We start from the raw sequence: 23,642 nt of genomic DNA, 5'->3' as shown, positions 1-23,642 counted from the left end.
GTAGGTGCTCCAAAATGGCATTTTTATAACACTTTAGCTCTCTTCCCAGGCTGCTGCTGCTGCTGCTTTTTTTTTTTCTGAGACCATCTATCTGCCATCTATGGGGTCATGCCATTGGGGATATGCCAAGATACTTGGCAATGGTTGTGAGGGTTTCAGGAATTCTTAATGCAGTTGCATGTTAACCTCCAGAAGTTTCTGCTGTAACAGCATGCATTAGTTTCTGGTAGTGACCTCTTAGATTCATTGTGATGAAACCCTTGTTTGTAATTAGAATTTAGAATATGGTCATCTCCTTGTTCTAAGAGCTGGCCCTGATGACTTTGATGGCTGTAATCCTGTCGTGTTTCTTTCAACCACCCAGCTTTACTGAGCTATTCTACTGAATCCTAGTCTATATGTCTGTGTTGCTGCAACCTGCAGGTGGACCTCTTTGTATTCCAGTGTTCTTGCTTGAATGCCTAACTCCTGTGTGTATACTGGGGGAGGTTATGGGGGGCAGGAAAGATCAGTGTAAAGTGCGTGGGCTTCACACTGATACATGTTCTAATGCAGCTTCTGCCGCTTACTCATTGTATGTAACTTTCACCTCTTGAAGTCTCAGTTTCCTTAGTTCAAAATGGGTATTAGATATGATGGGTATTAGAGATAATACAGATAAAGTCCCTGGTGCAGGAGCTCACACAGGACATGCTCTCAATGAATGGCAGTGGTCTATCCCTCACATTATCCTTAATCTATGTCCACACCCCTATGATAGCCATTATTAATTGATTACTGGATAGTTCTTTCAAATGACAAAAGCCCCAGCTGTCTGGATTTGCTCATAAACCAGCCTCTGAGGTCTGCCTTTGTTTCTACCATTTTAAAGTGGATCCCTTTAATCTCTAGGACCTAACCAAATACTCCCTCCCCACGTCTAAAGAACAAAACTTTCCATTATCCTAATGCTATCCAAGTATGACATCTACTTTACTACTGCTTGCTTTCTTTCTTTTTCTTTCTTTCTTTCTTTCTTTCTTTCTTTCTTTCTTTCCGCTTACAAAATGAATGATGTGTTAGAAAACAAGTTTTTTGAGAAAATGCTATTTAGTGTCTGTGTATACTTCAATCATTATTTTGAAAAACATGAGTGCTTATTATGTACCAGGCACTTTACAAGGATCTGAAATGCCATGAAGAATAAAATAGGTGCGGCGTCTGGGTGGCTATGTTGGTTAAGCGTCCAACTTTGGCTCAGGTCATGATCTCGTGGTTCATGAGTTCGAGCCCTGCATGGGGCTCTGTGCTGACAGCTCGGAGCCTGGAGCCTGCTTCAGATTCTGTGTCTCCCTCTCTCTCTGCCCCTTCCCTGCTCATGCTCTGTCTCTCAAACATAAATAAACATTAAAAAAATTTAAAAAAGGATAAAATAAGCAAAAATTCCTTAATATTTTAATAAAGGAGATTGACCATAAATAAATTGTCACATAAAGAAATAGTATTACATGATATCATGGTAAGCTCTATGAAGAAACAATAGAAAGGGTTGGGATAAGAGAGATGTGGCAGGTGTGTGTGTGTGTGTGTGTCCCCAAGCATTGAAGCAGAGACTTGATATGAAGGCTCAAGCCATGGCTAAATCTCGTGTAGGAGCAGTAGCCAGAGAGAAAAGCAAGAGCAAAGGGTCTGAAGAAAGCATTTTTGAACAGCAGCAGCATCAGTGAGGTCGGCTCAGTCAAAGAGGTAAAGGCCAGATTATGTAGACTTTGCAGTCCATGGGAGAAAATTTGTATGTTGTTCTAAGAAGAAAAGTTTTAAAATAGTCAGGGGTAGAACTTTTGTAAAAACTTAGCACAAGCTTGGAAACAAGGCCAAGGATGGGCCTGTGTGCTTCATTGCTATATGGCAGTCAATAGACTCTTTCACGGATTCCTGCATTCCCTAGGGAAGCCGGACTTTGACCTTCTCTTGCTTTTGTTTAGGGTCCAGATTCCATGAAATTGTGTGCTAACTTGTAGATTTTTGTTTTTTTACACATGGAAATGATTTCTGATTGGTAGAAAAGATGACTCTAGAGGTTACATTTACATTGCTTGTAGGACATGAACCGGTTTGTCTCCAAATCAGCAAACTGATTTCAGCATGCCTTTCCCATCCATATACCACATTTCTCTAATTACCCTCGAACCAGCTGCAGAATCCTCCTGGTCCTGTCATTAATTGGTTAAAATCTTTGATGTGTGCCTATTCTACATTTATTTTGAGAACTTTGAGTTTAGCTTTTTGAAAATTACATACTGTAATGTGCTAATAAAGCTCACTTGGGCTGTTGAGTGGAGGCAGTGAAGGTTTGGGAGGAAAGCTGTCCTCAGTGGAAGCAGGAAGACCAGTAAGGAGGGTGGTGCACAGGAATGGTCATGGTGGCCCGGGTAGGGTGTAGTGGTAGAAATGGTGGGAGAATGGATTGGGTTTTACATTTGATTTGAGAGTAGAGACAAGACAGGCTGACAAATGGATATGAGCTGGGAGAAAGAGAGAGGAATCTAGGATTTTCTTTTGGATGACTGCAAAATGGTGGTAGAGAAAGAATAGAATTTTTGGAGAAAATGAAGAAATCCATTTTGGATGTGTTAATTGGAAACAATCTGTATGCCTTTGGCAAATTTCCTTATGGTGATGATGTCAGTGCCTATATATTTTTTTGTAATAATCAGGCAAATCTTAGTTTTAAACAAATGTTCATAATTATCTTGATGTTCTTTATGCATAGATATAAACACATAGATTCTATCCATTTACTGTTTAAATGTGTATGCGTCTACACATATAACATATGCATACACGTAAACACAATATTTGGTATAATTTCCCACGGAATAGATTATAATATTCCCATTCTCCTAACATATAAAGTATAGGTTTAAACGTTAGCGAGGTCAAGTTACCCCATGAACTGAAACCCCTTCTGGCTTTAAGAACCTCTTATCCTGTAATGTTACAACTGATTACTCAGCTGACAAAAAAAAATTGCTTTAAAAAGAAAATGCCAATTCCTTAATCTTACTGAGCCTTATTTGCTTTATGAGATAAAAATTTGTCTTATCTGTTTCAATATTTGTACATATTTATCTAATAAGACAAACAATAGTGTTGACACCAAAACCACTAAAGATGTGCAGGTTATTATGTACTACTATTTGGGGATAACTTTGCTGAAAGTCACTGTTTTCGAGCCTCTCAAAAACGTTCTCAAAGAGGTTTTTGAAGCTGACCCTGACTTCTCTTTTTAAATTGCAGCCTCCTTCCACATGCCCTAGCAGTGCTGATTCCTTTCCTTGGACTTGATTTTTCTCTTTCCATGACACTTAAACCTTATTTTAATTTCCTGCTCTTTTCAGTTACTATATTTATTATTTATGTTCCCCCACAGTAATGCAAGCTGAGTGTAGGGATTTTGTCTCTTTCATTTGCGGAAGTATGCTATTTCCTCCAGCACATAGCAAATGCTCAATAATTTGATGCCTACACGAATGAATGAAAGAGTCTTTCTGCAATAAGGAGAAGGCTTCTCACTGTCAGGGCAGAGCCGTAGGCGGGGCTCGAACTCACAAACCCTGAGATCATGACCTGAGCCAAAATCAAGAGTTGGACACTTAAATGACTGAGCCACCCAGGCACCCCTGTACTTGAATCTTGAACATGTGATTTAACAACTGTTTTTCTCTATCACTGTCTGTAAAATGGGATTGATAATAATAATACCTACCTCATGGAGTAAAGAATTAAGCAAAGCAATATATGAAAGACTGTAGAATAGTGTTCTGACACATAGTAAATACTCAATTCATATAATAATAATAATTTTGTTTATTAGTAGCCTATTGTAGCAGAGGATATAAATAACCACTATCTAAATCCATGAAAATTACACATTAAGAAATTTGGTAAAATGGATATAAAAACAAACAACTCACATAATAAACACCAGCATGAAACACTATTTAAAATATACACAATCCAGAAAAAAAATGACAGAAATTTCTCTAGTTAAGAAAAGGAACTTACTTATTCGAATGGTTTTTGAGTTACCTTTGTACTTTCTTCCCTGCCTCTAGCTGATCAATTTTTGACAGTTGAGGATTTTGGAAAGAATTTGTCATCTTTTTGAAGTTCATTTCTTTCCCACCTTTTGTTTCAGAGCTCTCAGATGGTAGAGGAAGTGAAAATGCTAAAATTCTTGAAGTTGTAAGGACAAAAAAGGATAGTAATCATCTAACAATATGGAAATAATGCAGATGAGAATCATGTTGAACAGAAATTGCCTCCCTCGGGAGGTTTTATCTTTATAACAACTTCAGAATCCTACAATTTTTCTAGGAGGCAGTTTCCCCCTTTTGTCCGTAAGGAATGAAGAAATCTCCTATCCAAACATATGCTGTTATGGAAATAAAGTAGGCATTTATAAAATGCAGTTCTTTGAATTTGCGTATACTTTCCACATCCTTTATACATTGGAATAAAAATGGTTCATAAATATTAGGTTTATTCTCTTGGCCTTGTTTTCATCCTTTTCCTTAATGTTTAATACCTTCTCTAGAGTAAAGATGGAGTCTGTTCCTGGAAGAGTTTAAGCATCCTTTCCTTGTTATTTAAAAATTTGAGATATCCAACCAAAGCTGCCTGTGTTTCATGTCAGGGCAAATCCTACATTTAAGGGAAGAAATGGGTCATCTTTGGAAATCCCCAGAATGATTTCTCATCTTAGACAAGCAAATTGAAGTCTTTACGCTTCTCTCACAAGCCTCCTTACACTTTTTTTTTTTTTTTAATTTATTGTCAAGTTAGCTAACACACAGTGTAGTCTTGGCTTCAGGAGTAGATTCCCATGATCCATCACTTACATATAACACCCAGTGCTCATCCCAACAAGTGCTCTCCTTAATGCTCGAGCCTCCTCATTCTTAAATTCGATATTTATCAGTAAAACTTGAAATTTACCATGCCCAACATATGGCTCTCAGTTGCCACTCTGCCAAGTGGTCCTTTGCCTTCCTTCCCCCACCTCTAGCATTTTCAATCCCAGAAAATGGTACCACATGCTACTTGAATGTTCAAGGCAGGACATACATGGCTTCATCCTGGTTTGCTACCTTTCCCTCACTCCCCATTTGCAATCTATCCATGAGGCAGGCTGAGCGCACCCATGAGAGGTAGATTTTGAATCTGTCTACTGTTCTCAATTTTGGTGGTGGTAACTCACTCGAGTTCACTCCTCCCACTTATTAGGAGGGGTGCTCTGGTCCAACGGGGCTCTTTCAGCTCCTTGTCACTTTGTTTCCTTTCCAGACTGAGTGATGTCTGACCCCTTTGTCATGAGTGCTTGCTACTCTTCCTATTTATGTGTCAGCACCTCAGGGGTGGCCCCCGTGACCCATCTATGGTCAACAGGTCCGTTGTTTATTGTTGTTAGTTTCTGTCCCAGAAACTTAATTTTATGTTCTTGGTACTTCGATTATTTACTTTTTAAATGTATTTTTATTTTTTAAAAAATGTTTATTTTGAGAGAGAGCACGCACGAGTTGGGGAGGGGCAGAGAGAGAGAGGGAGGGAAAGAATTCCAAACAGGCTCGAATTCTCATGTGGATCTCAAACCCACGAACAGTGAGATCGTGACCTGAGCTGAAATCAAGAGTAGGACACTTAACCTACTGAGCCACCCAGGTGCCCCATAATTTATTTTTATTTTATTTAGTTGGCTAACAAATCCTTTCTGGTTCAACATTTTATCCCCAGCACTCAGCTCAGTCCCAGAAAGTAGAAGATACTTAGTAGATAATTGTTGAATGAGTGGATGATGAATTAACGAGATAAAGTCTGTTAGATACTTAAATTTCTTTTAACTTATAAACAGAAAATGAGGGATTTTATTTTATTTTTTAAAAAAAGCCAGGGCGCCTGGGTAGCTCAGTCGGTTGAGTGACCGGCTTCAGCTCAGGTCATGATCTCATGGTTTCTGAGTTCGAGCCCCTCCCTCATCTGGCTCTGTGCTGACAGCTCAGAGCCTGGAACCTGCTTCTGATTCTGTGTCTCCCTCTCTCTGCCCCTCCCCCACTCATTCTCTGTCTCTCTCTGTCTCAGAAATAAATAAACATTAAAAAAAAAAAAAAAAAAAGCCGAATAGGCCAACGAGAGAAAAAAGCTAAACCTTCAGATTTCCTCACTTCTATTGTGGAGCCCAGTCCATTAGGAGACCTTCATAGATGAATTCTCAGAGCTCTTGTTTTTTTTTAAATCAGAATCTTTGTTTTATTTCCAGAAATACCTTGTAGCTATTCACTGAATTTCTGGCCAGTATCTTATATCTTCTTCAAATTCTATTTGTATAGTACCACGTTTGTCAGAAAAATTTTCTCTAGATAACTGCAAAATATTAACACTATGCTACCCCAGCGAAGCCACTTTTGTCCCAAACTTTCCAAGTTACGCAGCAAGCAACTGTATTCTTCAGGAAAAAAAAGAAATACCTTACTCCCTTTTCCATTATAAATTTATCCTTAGGCTCCTAAAATTTGTGGTCAATTTCTCTGCTACATTTCATTAGTGTGTTCAATCTTACAATAGTAGAGCATTTCTCGGGAATGGAACTAATTTTCTAATAAATGAATTACCTGTTTTATTACCCCCTCCTCTTTTATTTAATCTAAGAAGATTAATAGTTTATGGAAACTTTCCAGGAGGTGTAGCTAAAATGTACTCCAGTATACTCAGGGATGAGGATAATAGATATGACTCAGAATTATTTCCTAAGAATTCACGGTTTGGGGTAAGTACATAAACAGAGTTTACTGATCAAGACTCTATCTTGGGACACCAGAGCCCTGGAAAGATTGACTTGGACCTTACTTTTTATTCCTTAACACTCCGTGAACATAGAAGACAGAATCCTTATCTTAAATTTAAAAAACTATATTTTTTCCCAGTTTTATTGAGAAAAAACTATCTTTTTTTTTAAAGTTACAACATACATATATTAAAGAGTACTCAATAGTTGTTGAGTGTAATGTTGCATAAGCCAAAGTAGGTCAAGTTAGCTAATAATGTTATTCTAAGCTTCTATATGTTTACTTAATTTGTTGTATGCTTATTTTATTAGTTACTGAAATAAGTGGATCTCTCTGTGACTGTGGATTTGTATTATTATATTAGTTCTGTCAACTTTTGCCTTATATAGTTGAAATGTATGCTATTAGGTATTCACAAATTTATGATTTTATAACTTCCTATAAACTTGACTCTTACTACTTCGAAATACACATCGTGATATCTTAGAATTCTGCTTAAGATCTACTTTGTGCAATAATAATATAGCCATGTAATTTTTGGGTTATAATTTACATGGTAGATCTATTTTCATCATTTTACTTTCAAACTCTGTGTCCATACATTTAAAGTGTTTCTTTTGTAAATAGAATATGCCTGCATTTGTTTTTTACTTAACGTGGTAAATTTTGTGTTTCGATTGGAGAGCGGAGTTCATTTACATTGGATATGATCACCAATTTATCTGTTCTAAGTGTGCCATTTTGCTGTCCACGCTGCTTATCCTATTATTTATTCTTTATTCCTCCTTTTTTTTGGCTTCCTTTGTATTCATCAATTCTTCATTGATTATTATTATTACTCCCTTTTAAAATTCCTTTAAGATTTTAATCTTTACATTCTTTTCTTACTCTTTTAATGGTTCTGTTATTGATGACAATATACTGTACTGCTTCCTGAATATGTAAAACACAGCCTTTTAATTCCATTTCTCTCCTTCGACCTTTTGTGCTAATTTTGCCACATACTTAATTTATGTGAACTTTTACATATTTTTTCCTATGGATTTATATTCCATAAGACGACATAAATTTCTCTTTGAAGTCAACGTTCATTTTCCTTTCCCCATCAACACATCTTGGCTTTTATACTTTTTCCTGAAGTCTGTGGTTCTGTTCCATCATTTTCCTTCAGCCTGAAGAAGTCCCTTTAGCATTTTTTCTGGACCAGGTTTGTTTGCAAATAAACCTCTCAGGTTTCATTAAAAAAAAAAAATCTTCATTTGGTCTAATTTTTTTGGAAAAAAAATGAGGGGTACAGAATTCTAGGTTAGCACTATTTTTTCTTTCAGCACTTTAAATATATCACTCCATGTCTTCATGTTTCCACATTTTTCCACATGTGTCTTCATGTTTCCACGTTTTTCCACATGTGTCTTCATATTTCCACGTTTTTCCACATGTGTCTTCATGTTTCCACGTTTTTCCATGTGTCTTCATGTTTCCACGTTTTTCCACGTGTCTTCATGTTCCCACGTTTTTCCACGTGTGTCTTTATGTTTCCACCTTTTTCCACATGTGTCTTCATGTTTCCACATTTTTCCTTGGGAGACAGTGGCAAATCTTAGTTTTCGTTTTTTTTTTTTTTGTTTGTTTGTTTTTTTGCTGGAAATAATATGTACTCCTGTTCTACTCGAGGTACCTCTTAAATTTTCTCTTTTTTGGTTTTTACTAGTGTTACTATAATTTTCCTAAGTGTGGCCTTATTCATATTCGCCCTACTTAGTGGTTATAGTTTTTCTTTTTTTTTTTTTTTTGAGTCTTAAATAAATGAAATTAGACATTTTCCATTAATTAGGGAAAATTCTGGGCCAGGGGTGCCTGGGTGGTTCAGTCAGTTAACCATCTGACTCTGGATTTCAACTTGGCTCATGATCTCACGGTTTGTGAGATCTAGCCCCATGCTGGGCTTGACACTGATGGTGCAGAGTCTGCTTGGGATTCTCTCTCTTTGCACTCTCTCTCATTCTCCCTCTCAAAATAAATAAACTTAAAAAAAAATGTTCTTTTATTCTGCCTCTTATCCTTCAAGTACTCCGACTGCACGTATGTTAGACCTCTTCATTGAATCCCATATTTCCCGCAAGTTTTTTTTCCCCCTGTATTTTCTATCCTTTGTCTTTTATAGGTATCACTTTTTCTTGTCATGTAGTTCACTAAAGTATCTGCTATGCTATTTCTAATCTGTTATCGAACACATCTACTGAATTCTTAGTTTCAGTGTTTACATTTTCAGCTGTTATTTTAAAAGCACAGTCAGAAAACTACTATCTGAAACACCTGAATGTCTCTTCTTACGCCTTGTCTTTCTTTTGGTTTCTGGTGACTTTGTTCTGTTCTTTGCAAGCCTTGAAATTTTTTTAATGTTTATTTATTTACGTAGGGAGCACGCAAGCAGGGGAGGGGCAGAGAGAGGGAGAGACAGAAATTCAAGCAGGCTCCGCACTGTTAGCGCAGAGCCCTGTGCAGGGCTTGATCTCAGGAGCCATGAGGTCATGACTTGAGCTGAAATCAAGAGTTGGATGCTGAGATGACTAAGCCTCCCAGGCTCCCCAAGCCTTGTATGTGTTGAACGAATGCTGAACATGATAGACAACAGTTAAGTATCACACCTTCTTCTGCCAGTCAGATATGGTGGCAGCGAGTTACGCTGATTTATTAGACAGTTGCTTTCTTAGGGTTAGGCTATATCTTATTTGTCTTTACTCTCAGGTGAGATTTTAAGGGCTCTCAACGAAAAGCTTGTAGGGGCTCTAACTGTAGGGGCTTAAACATACTAACTGCTCTAACTTGTAGGGGCTTGAACATACTAATTTCTGTTTTTTCATCATGAGACGTCTCCAAAACACCTGCTCTACTCTCTAGCCCCCAACTGTTGCTTTGTGTTGTGTTTCTTGGAGTTACTTCCTGTGTACAACTTAAGAAATAACTTAAAGCCGTATTTTGCCGCTCCTTCTGCGGGGCTCTGTTGTTTCTTAGATTTTGCCCCTTAACTTCCAGCTTCTCAGACAGCCCCGACTGGCCTCTGTCTGACATTTGCCTCTCCAGTGAGGCAAGGCCCCTTCTTCCTGATTGAAAAATTCTATTCTCCCCTGTCAATGCAAACTGGAGAGAGTCTATAGAGAAAACCACCCACCTGAAGTACTATTCTTCCAAGAAGGGTAGTATCTCCTCATTATGTTGCTTGTGTTAGTTAATCCTGAGGGACCTCAAACAGCTTTTTAAAATAGTTTGTCCAGAATTTTAATGGTTTATAGTGTGAGGTTGGTCTGACATACTGTCTTGATTACTATTGAAACTGAGAGTTATTATTTTTTAAGCTATCCTTTAAGCATTCATTATTTGCCAGGTATGGTGCTGAGGGATTTAATTGTATTATCTCATTTAATCCTCACAACAGTCTTTGAAGTAGTTATTCTCACTTTTATAGACAAAGGAATCGAGTCTTAGGAAGGATAATTAACTAGCCCAGATCACATAGTAAGCTGTAAATCTCCATCTGTCTGATAGAAATGGGGTGGGGGGAGGAGAGGGAGTGGTAGGAGAAGAGAGGGAGGGGGAAGAAGGATCAGGGCTGGTTTCAGGCCCTTACAAAAAACACAGAACTTGTTTTACTGTTTTTCTGACTGATGATACCTTATCCCCATAGACTTACCTTACTTCTGGTTAGAAAGTGTCCTCTATAATTTTTACTGGTAATAGGAAAAAATAATAAGAAAACAAGAAAAACATGTTTATTATATTCTCAAAACTTTATGTAAAAATATTTTTGAGGAAACAGTATATGTCATCCCAACTGCCTTTGCTGCTTTAATTGGTACGTGAAAAAATCTTAAGGTAATTCAATAAACCTTAAGGCATTTTCTGTTTTGTTTTAGGCAGTTCGTTAATTGAGGCTAGAAGACCTACTGCAAGCAGAAGCAAATTGAGATGTTTTAAATAACGAGAAGGTGAATATAGGTCTAACTTTGAATATGAAAGAAAACATTAAATACCCAAGTCTAAATAGATGTATAGGAAACATCTGAATAGATGTATAGCACGCATCTATTGTATGCTTCCTTTGTGCCAGACACTGAAGGCATTTGACTCATTGAATCCTCTTATCACCTCTCAGATCCAGGTTGTCTTGTTATTGCCATTTCACAGATGAGGAAACTGAGGCATGGGAGGGCTGATAAATTGCCCAATGTCACAAAACTACAAAGTGGAAGAGGCTGGACTTAAAACCAGTCTGGCTTCTTAACTCTATTTTACAGAAATACAAATATTCAGCGAAATCTCAATTAACTTGACTTCCTGATGAATAGGATATTATTAATAATTGATTTCTCTGATTAGGTTAAATGATATCACCATATTTTCTATTTTAATACTAGTTAGAAACGTTTCTAAAAGAAACGAATCCACTTCATAATGTATTTGTGAGATATTTCTAAGGAGAAAGTGGTAGCTGGAGGCAAATTTTCTAAAAACTTTAAAATTTAGAGGAAAAAGTGAAATTATTGATGTGGAGGGACACTAGCTATCTAGGTTCTGAACATTTGAGGAATTAGAAACATTTCAGAAAAATATCATTAGAAACATGGGCTGGTGGCCACGTGGTCATTCATTAATTCATCTCTTCATTCATTCCGCAAGCATTTGTTTATTACATGCTGTGCATTGAAAGAAAACTAACCGGTATTGAATATTTACTATGTGCCTTGTAATTTACTAGGTGGTTTTAGAGACATTATCACACTTAATACTCAAAATAGCCTTCTGTGGAGTATATTATTGCCATGTTCACTTGAGGAAACTGTGGCTTAGTGGGCATTAATAATTTGTGCATTGCCAGGAAGCAGATGTCCGTGTAAATGCCAGAGATGGGCCTTGAGCCCAGGACTGGATGACTCTAAGAACCAGGCTATAATGTTGTGGGGTGCTGGTCCTGCCATTGCAGAAGGGGGATAGCAGTCTCACGGAGGGGTAAAACAGAGTTTGGGACCACAAAGAGCTTTACTATTTGGTAAGATGAGGTAAGAAAACAACAAATGGAAATCTAACAGTAAAAAGAATGTGGCAGATAATCAGGAGATGACAGGTCTCTGAGGGAGGGAGAGATTACTTCCAGTTGTGCTAATGAAAGAAAATTTGGGGGGAAAAAGTGGTTAAGTAAAGGTCTGAAGGATACCATTGAAGCTATAAATCATAATCATGTGTTCATACAACAGCCACTGCAGTATCGCTTGTGTGTTTGAGATGGAAGTGATTGTTCTCTCCTCTGAGCTCTGGTGCACTTATCTGAACCTTTTTTTTTCTTTTTTTTCTTTTTTTTTAAAGGTACCTGTCACTTTCTATCTTGTGAATTCATGATTAAATATGCACATGCTTTTTTTAATGGCCTCCGTCAAGGCAGAGACTTATTCCTCAGGTGGATCCCCACAGTGTTTGGCACGATGCCTGTGACATAGCAGGTACTTTTGAAACCCCCCTCTCCCTTGGTGTCAGTGACATCATGCTGTCCTGTCTGTCTTCCTATCTCTTTTGACTCTCCTCAGGCTCCTTAAGTGACAAGGTCATGTCCTCACTGCTCATTCTCCTGGCACCTACCTCCCACGCGCAACCTGTTGAAGGACTTAATACAATCTCACTATTTCAGGGACAGCTCCTGTGCCTCCCAAATCAATAGATATCTCTTCCAAGCTCTGGATTGGCTTGTACAACTGCCTGGCATATGTCTCCCATCTATGCATCCCTCAGGCTCTCTAATGTCAACATCTCTCACATTGAATTCTTCCTTTGCTCCATAGCTCTAACTTTTCCTCTATGTTCTACTCCAGTGAATGTTAGGAACATCTGCTTGGTCATGAAGGTCCTTCATAGCTGAGGAGATACAGGTTTAATCTCCTGTTCCCATAAATCTTCATGGTCACTGTCTGAGTTCAAACACCATCATTTCTCGTCTAGATTGCTTAAAGAGTCTCCCCGACATCAGACTTGCTCTCTTGTGATTCATTTTTCCAAATTGCTCCCTGGAATTATTTTTAAAGTGCAAATCTGAAAATGCCATCCTTGAATATCTTGACTTTTCAGTGCCTTTACGATGAAGAATTAAACCCCTCAGCATGGCAAATAGGGACAAACTTTTTCTTCACTTTATCCCTTGCTTGACTCTGCTTCAGACCACAGTCCTGTCCACATTGAATTGTGCTTCTCTGCAATTTGGTACGCTAGTACCATTCCTCCTGGAATATTCACTTATCCTTTTTCTTTGGCCAGCCCAGCCTTCAAATACAAGTTTGATAACCACATCCTTCGAGAAGTCTTCATGACATTTCCTACAATTTTGATGAGTTGTCCCTAGTATTTGCTGGGCTAGCACTCGAGGCTTGTCTCAGTTCTTATCACACTGGAGCCTAATTCTTTACTTAACTGTTCTGTTTTTCCTCACTGTCCATGAGTATGTTCAGAGAAGGAACCTTATTTTCTATCTTTACACCATAATGACCAGCTCATTCTCTGGCACATGGCAGAGTTCAATAATAGTTGCTGAATGAATGGATAAAGAATGTTTGACAAACGAGTAAAAATAGAGTCTGAGAACAAAGAATTCACTTCTTTTAATGTGGAAATTGAACTTGGTTCAGTTTTGGGGCATGCTGCGTGATTTTCCACTTCATGGCAATATGCTTTCAATTTCCACCACTATGCTACTAGAATTCTCCCAGAACAAAAAGTAATGCACGTGGGGGCACCTGGGTGGCTCAGTCGGTTAAGCATCTGACTTCGGCTCAGGTCATGATCTCAATGTTCATGGGTTCGAGCCCCGCGTCGGGCTCTGTGCTGACAGCTCGGAGCCTGGAGTCTGCTTTGGATTCTGTGTCTCCCTCTCTCTCTGCCCCTCCCCTGCTCAAGCTCTGTCTCTCTCTCTCTCTCAAAAATAAATAAACATAAAAAAAATAAAAAAAAGTAATGCACGAGTAAACTAAAACACAATGCAGAAACCAGGATAAGTAGATCTTCCCTTAAGGATGCGCTAACCTGGATCCACTAGTCCTTACTTTCTTTGTAATTTATTTTATCTTATTAAACTTGCAACCCCTGCAAGCTGTGGATTATTTAATATTGTGATGGCATTCACATAAAATACAAATGCTACGATTATGACCTGCATTAAATTTTAGTTCTGATATTTTTTTGTTTTTTTTTGTGACACCAGATACTAACATATATGAGATATCTATAGATATATAGATAATGAGATATATGTATATTTGTGAAAATGTAGCAGAGCTAAATATAATGCATATATAGATAAACGCTTCTCTTTCTGTGTACCTGTTTGTGTTACACTTTGCTGTGAAAATGCACTAGTCAAATGTTAGAATTGTTTAACTACTTAGTGTGGTTATTGAAAAATTTTTATTTATATTTTTTTCAAAGACACTGGTCTCCCCCATAAGAATTAATGAATCGGGGGGCACCTGGGTGGCTCAGTCGGTTAAGCGTCCGACTTCGGCTCAGGTCATGATCTCACGGTCTGTGAGTTCAAGCCCCGCGTCGGGCTCTGTGCTGACAGCTCAGAGCCTGTTTCAGATTCTGTGTCTCCCTCTCTCTGACCCTCCCCCATTCATGCTCAGTCTCTCTCTGTCTCAAAAATAAATAAACGTTAAAAAAAAATTAAAAAAAAAAAAGAATTAATGAATCGGCCACTGAAACTATAAGCCTGTTGGTGTGCAGGGCAAACTTGAGGCTCTATCACTGATCTGCATAACTTGGTTTGTTAGTGCCCATGATTCTTCACTTCTGACACAGGGATGTGAATGTTACACAACACCCACTGATCTTAAGAACTCTTTTTCTCAGGAATACAACCTAAGTTTATGCTCCTAAAGAGGTTGTTTAAGTCTTTGAAATGGAGGGCTAGTTCTAGATTTGTCAGGGTTCCTATGCTTGTTGAAATCAGGGAGATAAAATACAGGAGTATGAAGACAAGCTAGGGTTCAAACCAAGAAAACCGAGGTAAGATGATACCCCAGTATTCAAATATATACCATGGAATTGATAATATTTCTTCAGGCAGTTAGGTGCCGTACCTTTGCTCTATTCATGCTTGCCAGCTGCTGTTGGCATGAATTCCCTACCCCAGTCTACTCCCTGGCCACAAAACCTTCCCTAGATTAAAAATGGAGCCATTGATAAATAATGTAGCCATATTAAAAAAAAAAAGAGCTCATATTCATTCCTAATTGATGCTAGGATACATTAATGTTTTATTCTTTCTCTTTAATTCTATTAATGTGACATGATATAGAAAATATCCAGAGAAAAAGGAAATGCAAATGATATATAGTATCTTTTAATCTTGGAAACTGATGGGGGTATTAGAATTAATCCCAATGGCTCAATGCTCTGGGCCAATGTGGAGATTCCCTCTGATAGAATGAATTGTGGGTCCCTTAACTTCTGTTAAAAGGCCTTCTACAATGGGGAGCTTGCTCTCTCAATTTTGTTACAGCTTTAATCATTGGAAGATGCTGTGAGGAAAAATCAGCCTCCTTACAGTGTGGGTGCATTGTTCCAGCTCTACAAATGCTCTGATGATTGTGCTGTCTAAAGATATAGTTGAATATGGAGGCTGTGTTGTGGATTGGGCAGGACAGGAGGAAGAGACCTCCTAGGTAGAGAGAAGAGGGTGTCTTGTTTCTCTTGATGTGGCCTCCCAAGGAAAATGGCACATTGGTGCCCACTACGTAAAGGCCAGAATTCAGGGATTCTGGGGGGTCTGAAGAGCGAAACCTTTAAAACTGTGTTTGTCCTTGGTGGCTAAACAATAGCTAATTCCTGAGAGCGGGTGGAATAGGAGGCAACTGGGAGCTTTGAGAACAGGCCGGCTATGTGAACCCACAACTTTGGGCTTCTTATTTACACAGTTTTTGGACTCTCTGTGATTATTCTTTCTCTGCAATCATTTAGTATTTAATAAGGTCTTACTGAAAGCTTCAGTCTGTCTAAATTACACCATAGGGTACTAACGGAAAAGGATTTTGTTGAACATTGTGTATTGAAGTGGATGTATTCATTTTGCAAGAGACCAGCCCGAGCCTACATATTGGAGGCAGCTGGAAATAAGTAGTAAAGAACTTGTAGAGGAAGGGGAAACTCAGGCAGATGGAGGCAGACTGCTCTGTTAGTTGTCTCCCCATCCATAAGTTTATGAACTTTTAGAACTAAATCTTGGAGGTTTGTGTTTTATATTATTAAAGTAGCCCATACTGTCCCAAGATTGTTCTTTACAACATTGCCATTGTAGTGTTCGTTAATACTAATTCATCCTTCTGAAGATAATCTGAAAAAAGCTAATGAATTGCAAATACACATGATCAGTCTTAAAATGTGTTATGTGAGATGATATTTCTCCTAAATCCTGTCTTCCAAAATGACCATGGTCTCGGCAGCAGTCCTCATGCTCTGTGGTCCCTATGTGCTTTGTCATCATGATTATTCATTTCGAAAACCTCATATGCTTTTTAAAATGTAGCATGCAGAACTGTTCAAAATGCTAGCAGAGCAGTGGGGCACCGCAGGGGAGAGTGACCCAACTGCCTTTCTCATTCTACATACTCAATTTCCCTTAGTGAAACCCATTTTTGGAAAAATTCTGATTGAACAAGATATTGTGATCATCTTACCCTGTGAGCAAAGAGAAAGAAGGCAAAGTTCATATGGAATATATTTTGTTTTAAATGGATGGCTCTGAGTAAATAAATTTGAGATAAATTTGTCTGTACCAGTTAGCCTGATCTAGCTACCAAAATAGTTTGATTCCTATTTTTAGGAACCTTTGTCTTGCTTAGCAACATAAGTCAGTTGAATAGTTGGAAATGAGCTTCTCTGGGCAGGTTTTGGGAGTAAAGAGCTAATCGAGTAGGAGCCATGGGAAAGACAACTCAGGGAGGTTCAAGGGGATGAGTGTGAGAAGAAAGAAGAAGGGAGGGGCATGAACGCAGACAGGGGAACTGAAGGGAAAACCATTACTTCCTTCTATTTTCTTCCTAGTCTGCTGTAAACAGCAGGTAGAAATACCTTTCTTCTTCTAAAAAATACAGGCTGTTCAGTGTGTCAAATAGTATAACTGGGTCATACTTTGACTCTATTGAACTTGCAGAAATCTAAACGTCTTAGGCCTTTTTCATGGGAAATGCTAGCAAGGAAGTTCTTTTATCCTGTATTTTTTAAACCTAGTTTTTTGGAAAGGCACAGTTCTGTATATAGAATCAAAATACCGAGGTATATGTGTGTATATACCGTTAGCTTTGTCACATCATAACATCTCACAGTCGTTTAGAATCCAAATTAATTTATGGAAACATATTTCCTTCCATAAATTGATAACATCTATAGCTCTTACATGCCTGTCATCTATGTATTTATCATCCTGATCCTATAAAATGGTCAGTTAAGAAATTAGAGTACCATGGCAAATCACTACATAGAGTGAGTGAATCAAGGGTTATATGATATATTAATCAACATGAAGTGGGCCATTTATCCAGCTATTAAAATGAACTTGTAGCCTATTATTCTCTGGTCTACATCAATCCATCTTGCCTACAGTGATAAAACACTTCCAAATGCCATATAAAATAATAATAAAAAAAAGCCCTCATTGCTTATCATGGAATTTCAGAATTAGGAGTTTAGGAATCATGTACCATATTCTCACCTTGAAGAAAATACTGATCTACTAACTACACTTAGCTACTTTTGCCTGACGCTGCAAATAATCTGACTTGCGAGTCCCATATCACCTTCCAAGGCATCAGAATCTTCTTAAAAATCTGTTCCAGAAACTATGTCGGCATTAGTACAGGCAGTTTTCACAACATCTCTCTTTATATCTTTGTTGGAAAAGTGCATACATATTTGTCCATTTCCAGATTTTTCTGTTATGATTTCTCAGAGATGATGTCTGAGGTGTCATGATTATATCTGGAAATTCCTTCTGGACTCTAAAATTCCTTGACCTTGGGGATGTGAGATCTTTTAACCTAGGTATGTCCTTCCTTACAATATTCTCAGCCATTCTGGAATCCCCCTTAGCCATGTGCTGTCCTTCCAGTGGAATGATTTGCTTTCACAGAGAAAGAGAGCAATGTTAGCATGACCCTCTTTGCTTGGAGGAAAGGGTATAACCTATTCTTTTCTTGGTTTAAACATAACTTTTAAAATTCTTTTCATCTTCCTTAACATGATTCATAAGCTTGAATTAATGCTTGGGCATCGCTGGCACTGTTCTAAAGGTTCGTACTATTCTTTTATATTCCATTTGTAGTGGGGTGCTCCTCTTTTCCACCTCTTGTCCATGACCTTTAAAATGTTTTTTTTTTTTTCTGTTTACAAAAAGAATCTTTAGTGAAGAAAATTGGAAAACCAGAGACGAGTGTAAAGACTAAAATAAAAAATGAAAATTAACTAAAATGCCACCACTTAGAAATAATAATTATTCATATTTTAACATATATGATTTTTATGCATATGTTTTTAGTTGAGGTCATATTCATGTTCATATTTCTATACTGCTTTCTTATTTATAAGATTTTTTTCCCTAGCATACAATATGTATGTACAACATAGTTTTAATTGTTTCAAAACATTTTATTATAAACATTAGAATTCACTTACTAGCCTCCTTTTTGGGAAATAGAGGATCTCATAATACTTGGCTCTTAAAAGCAAAATTGTGATGAATATTTTTTATGTTATGAAAATCTCACCATATTTTTCCCTATCCAACAACAATTTGATGATTTTTATTTTTTATTACATGATTGTTTAGAATTGTACAGTCATAGTTTAATTTTAGGGTCTTGTCCTTTGTCAGGCTTTTTTTTTTCCACCTAAAAGAAAGTCTGCTATTTCTCTGAAGTTTCAGAAATATTCTTTCCTAGATTAGAATTTATTTATTTGGCCAGATGACATGTTTCCCTTTTCCAAAGTCACCATCAATTCCCCAGTCAGTTCTTCCTTCTGAGCCAGACATAAAATTACAGAATACCCCTGTTTTCAGATAAATAGATTTTTTTTTTTTCTGTGATCTTCCAAGAAAGCAAATTAATGGCAGAGTCACATGTGTTCTTCAGGTTTGGTGAAAAGCATGCTTGACCTCAGTAGGAGGACAATGGGGCAAGAGAGAAATCTGGAACTAGAGAGCATGGCTTGGTCAGGTGAGGGGGATAGAGTTTCCAGAAAATGCCAAGGAGGGTAATAACATGATTACTAATTGGGCTCTCAATTTTAAGCAGTGTGCCGGCAAACTAGAAATCTAGGGTCTTAGGACGACTCCTCCCAAAGGATATCATTTTACAAAGTGTCAGGGTGACAAGTAGATTAGGGCATTAGTGTCCTAGTTATGGCCTGGGGGGGTAACTGATGGCTAGGTAGAACTCAGGTCACAAATGGGAAATGCGGAATGGGTTGGGAGAGACTCAGGGTTCTTAAGCAGGCAGATACGCAGGGCTCCAGTCAATTATACCAACACTGGGCTTAGGGCTATGGGTGGGTTTGAATTTAACATACATGATCTGCCCTAATCAAGACTGACTTCAGAACTGTATGAGGCTCAGTGCAGGATGAAGATTCTGATGACTTCTTTTGTGGAGGACTAGACTGTGGGAAAGGCAGGAATGGCCCAAATCCAGGCCATTTGATACTCTGATTTTGACCGGAAGAGATTGCCAGCAGATGAGAAGGTGGTTTGTTATCACTTTACCCCATCTCTGTACAAGGATCTATTAGACAAGGTGTGTTCATATACTTGTTTTAAATATGTGGGCTACCTTACTGACCAACTCCCAATAGCATTTCTGCCTTTTTACTTCTATGTTCATGTAAATAAATTTTGCTCCTCTTCCTCCCTCATGGCTGTAATTTTAGTGATTAAATCATTTGCATCTTCTTAAAAAAGAAGCTAATCTCTGACCCTTTTTCATTTTTTCTAGCAAGGTGTATCTTTTAATTTCCATATTTTCATCATTAGCTACACCATTGAAATTAGAATAGATCTATGAGATTGTATCTGTCGCAAAATAAAATTTATCACATTTATTAGATATATTCTCTCTGCCTTGGCATTTTGAAATGAGTATGTATTTTTCACACTCCCCACATCCTGCTGCTTTTTTATAGAGAATTACTTTGTATTCCTTCTTGATGTTAGTTTTTCTGTGTTAGTACATATATTGTTGTCTATACTATTTAGTCTTGTACTTTTATCAGGATTTTGTTTTTTTTTCCTTTTTGGATTTTAATCTAAAACCTTCTTGATAGGATCAGCAACTCTTCTAACAGGCTTTTTTTTTTAATTTATTTTTTATTTTTTTAGGTCCTTGTGACATGTACTTCATCCTTTGCCAGAAGCTTTATCAGATACTTTGGTAATCTTTGCAGAATTTCTTGGCTTGGAATCATAGAAACATATTGATGAAATTCAAGTAGCTTCTGCTGAGAGCTTTAGCTTGAATAATAAGAAGAATAATAAAAAAAGCCTAAGGTTTAAGAGTTTTTTGTTTGTTTGTTGGTTTTTCTGTGGAACAATCCACTGCCTAATGCAGTCATGCCCTTCTTTTGATATTTGAGACCTCATTTATTGCTGCTTCTGTTTAATACTGACCTCTCATATCTTTCCCCTTATTGAAAGATTTTAACAAAATACAGTCTTAAAAGTAAAGAGAATTTGAATCTCATATTCTAAAACGTTTTTATTGTGAATTATTTTTGGTATCACTATTCCTTGAGCATATTTCAGAGGGAAAAATTTGAGAGATCTAAATCAATAGAAAATTAAAAATAGATATAACACTTCCTTTAGCAAGGAGAATCTTAGTTTCCTTTTTTTCCCCCTTTAGATTTAGGCCTCTAACTAGAAAACAGGGAAACCAAACTTGACTAGAAATCACTATAATCATTATTCTATGTAGAATATAACTGTTCAGGCTAATGGTTTCAGAACATTGATTATGGTAGTCAGTATTCATTTCTAACACCATTTGCAAGCCCACCCAGGCCATATTAAGCCCAATTCTTGCTTTCTGTTGTTAGTACTGCTTTTCTAGGGCCCCTGGTAAAGTATTAGCTCTCAGTGGCCTTGAATTTGGATTTCTGGTTCTCAGCCTAAGGCTACTTGAGCTTTGCCTTATGATTGTCTTGAGGCCAACAAATCAGGCAGACACAGAACATCCTGACATCAGGGATGTGGAGTTTTCCTTAAAGACTTGTGACTGGGCATGGCTCAACACTTCTGGTCTGCTATGGCGAGGGCGCTTAGGTCTAGAAAACCTACCTGAAGAAGCTAGGAAGGACTACAGATTCTCTATCCAGCAGATGTCAGACCATTTTGATTGTGCTCCTGGTTCTCCAAGAAGCACTAGGATGAAGTATGTCATCAAAACAGAGATATACAGTGCTATTTTAGGAATTTGTATAGCAGCTGAAGTTACACTAATTTAAATAGAGATAGAGGATAATGATCGTATTGCCCTCAACAAGCTTACAATCTATTGATATAATGAGAATATACCCAAGTTGTTACAACAGAATAATTATTATAATCACAGGAGATAATAGGGAAGTAAGATGAGTTCTGAGGCTGAAGGTAGGAATAATATTTCTAATATTTCTAAGAAGTAATATTTCTAAGAAGGCTTCCTAGAGCAGGTGATTTATGAGTTGGGTCTCAACATATGAATATAATCTAACCAGTCAGAGAGGGCAAGAAATTCTATGCAGAAATTGTGGCCTGAGAAAAGTCTTGGGGTCAAGAAACAATATGGAATATAGGGAATAATAATTAATTTAGTGTTTGTAGAAGATACCATCTTGACGGTGGATCCTCCTTCCTGGTTAAGCCTTCAGGTAGGTAACTCCAACCTCTGGAGGCACCCTGAACTAGAATAACCCAGTTAAGCTGCTCCTGAACTTCTGACCTTGAGAAAGTCTGTGAAATAATAACTGTTTGTTGTTTCCAGTGCATTTTGGTGTAACTTGTTACACAACAATAGGTGATGAATACCCTGGCTTTGGAGGGTACCAGGATTTCAGTTCAGGTAGACAAGTGAGGAGGCTGGATCTAAATAATATTAGGGGTTAAAAATCTCTCAGATTTAGAGGATGAAATGTGAAGATACAGGGAGGAGTCAAGGTTGACTGACACATTTCTTGCTTGGGTGACCTGGTGGAGGGTGGTGCTGAGACACAGAGCAGGAGCACGGTTTTGGAGAGAGAATGGATTCAGTTTTCGACCCTGAGTTCCAAAGGTCTGTGAGATGTTGAGGTGGAATGTCCAGAATAGATCTACCAGTGAAGGCATGTAGGAATCATCAGCATAGGGGAGGTAGTTGAAATGACGAACACAAACATGATCATTTACGAAAGGTATATAGAGTGAGAAAAGCAATTTTCTCAGGAAGGAAGCTGGAAGCAGTTGGCCCGTAAAAGACATTGCAGGAAAACCTAAAGGAAACCAGAAGAGGAGGTTGGAGAAATTTGCAAAGGTAGATGGTTTGGTTTCAGATATCAGACAGGAAACCTTTCTCTCTGTCACTGGAGAGAAAAAGGCAAGGAGAAGGCATACTGGGCATATGGTTTAGGTGAAGTTTTGAAAGGGATGGACAGTTGAGAGGAATCATTGTTGCTGGTGTGAGTTTTCCAGATGAAGTGGGAGGGAAGACCACCTGATGCCAGTAAAGGTGGAAACAGCTGAGCAGAGAAGAGACACTTTGGAATCCCTATGCAGGGAAAGCAAGAATAAGGTGAGCAAGGACAACCTTGCTCAGCAGAGGACAATCACTCATTAAAGGCGTGGAAGGTTTAGAGTGGAGCTTTTGGAGACCATGTCTTTGAAGTAACACCAGTAGAGAAACAAGACAATATGTACAATGGTGGCTTTTTCTGTTTCACTTCGGCTGGAGCCCTAAAGCTGATAACGGTTCCACAGATAACTGCTTACCCATTCAAGACATGCTGAAAGATCATGAAATTGGTTTTGTTAACACTTTGTTCATCACCATTATGGAATATAAGAGAGAAGTCACTATTGATCCAAGAGGTATTGAAGAAGAAAGTGGTACTCTTTCTGAAAGTGTTCTTGATTTCCAGTGTGTTCACCGCTCTCAGCACAACCATAGAGAGAGGTAGGTCAAATGTAGCCAAATGAGAGAAAGACATTTGATAAAACTACCTGGAAAGCTTGATCTGAGTCCCCTTGAGTTTAGTCCAAAGTTAAGGGTCTGGCTGAAACTTGCAAAACAAGATAATGGTATGCTTCCAGGAGCTAGCTGAATTTCTACTATCAGCAGGGTTGTGTTTCCCTTTTACCAGATTCCCCAACAAGCCCATGGTCTCCTTAAAAAGAACCCTGTTCCAATCAGCCGCTTGAGATGAGGTGGAATCTGGACAAAAGGCGTGCCTAATCTAGGGAGCTACAGACATCCCCACTGTAAAGTCAGGGGAGGGCAATCAAGAGAGCAGTATTCAGTGGAAACAGTAAATGTGCACCATAAGTCACCTTTGGGTATATGTTCTGCACAGAAGAAAATGATGCCAAATCACAAACTTGTCTGCTAAATAGACTTCTTCTGTCCATTTATCTCTTTTCCCTACATTCCCTACCTCAGCTTAATTGTGAAGGGGCAGGACCCTATCTAAGAAATGGGGAAGGAAGCAGAGTAGGAAGAGAAAAGGTGACAATTTCAATTCTTCAGTCCTCCCGAGTGTCATCAGTGCTGAGCTGGAGGAAGA

General features: G+C 38.1%; 1 long non-coding RNA gene across 2 annotated transcripts in view; it reads left to right on the top strand.

The window, feature by feature from the left end:
- Nucleotides 1–314: 314 nt before the first annotated feature.
- LOC122213468 overlaps nucleotides 315–23,642 on the top strand; it is a 46,884-nt gene continuing 23,556 nt past the window's right edge. For both annotated transcript variants that reach the window (XR_006199530.1, XR_006199531.1), the window contains exons 1-2: nucleotides 315–423; nucleotides 10,739–10,810. This is a non-coding gene — a long non-coding RNA (uncharacterized LOC122213468). The remainder of the gene's footprint in view (nucleotides 424–10,738; nucleotides 10,811–23,642) is intronic.

Source organism: Panthera leo, chromosome A2 (genome assembly GCF_018350215.1).
Source record: "Panthera leo isolate Ple1 chromosome A2, P.leo_Ple1_pat1.1, whole genome shotgun sequence".
Lineage (NCBI taxonomy): Eukaryota > Metazoa > Chordata > Mammalia > Carnivora > Felidae > Panthera > Panthera leo.
Note: the sequence above shows the minus strand (reverse complement) of the source record. Positions and strands in the feature narration are given on the sequence as shown.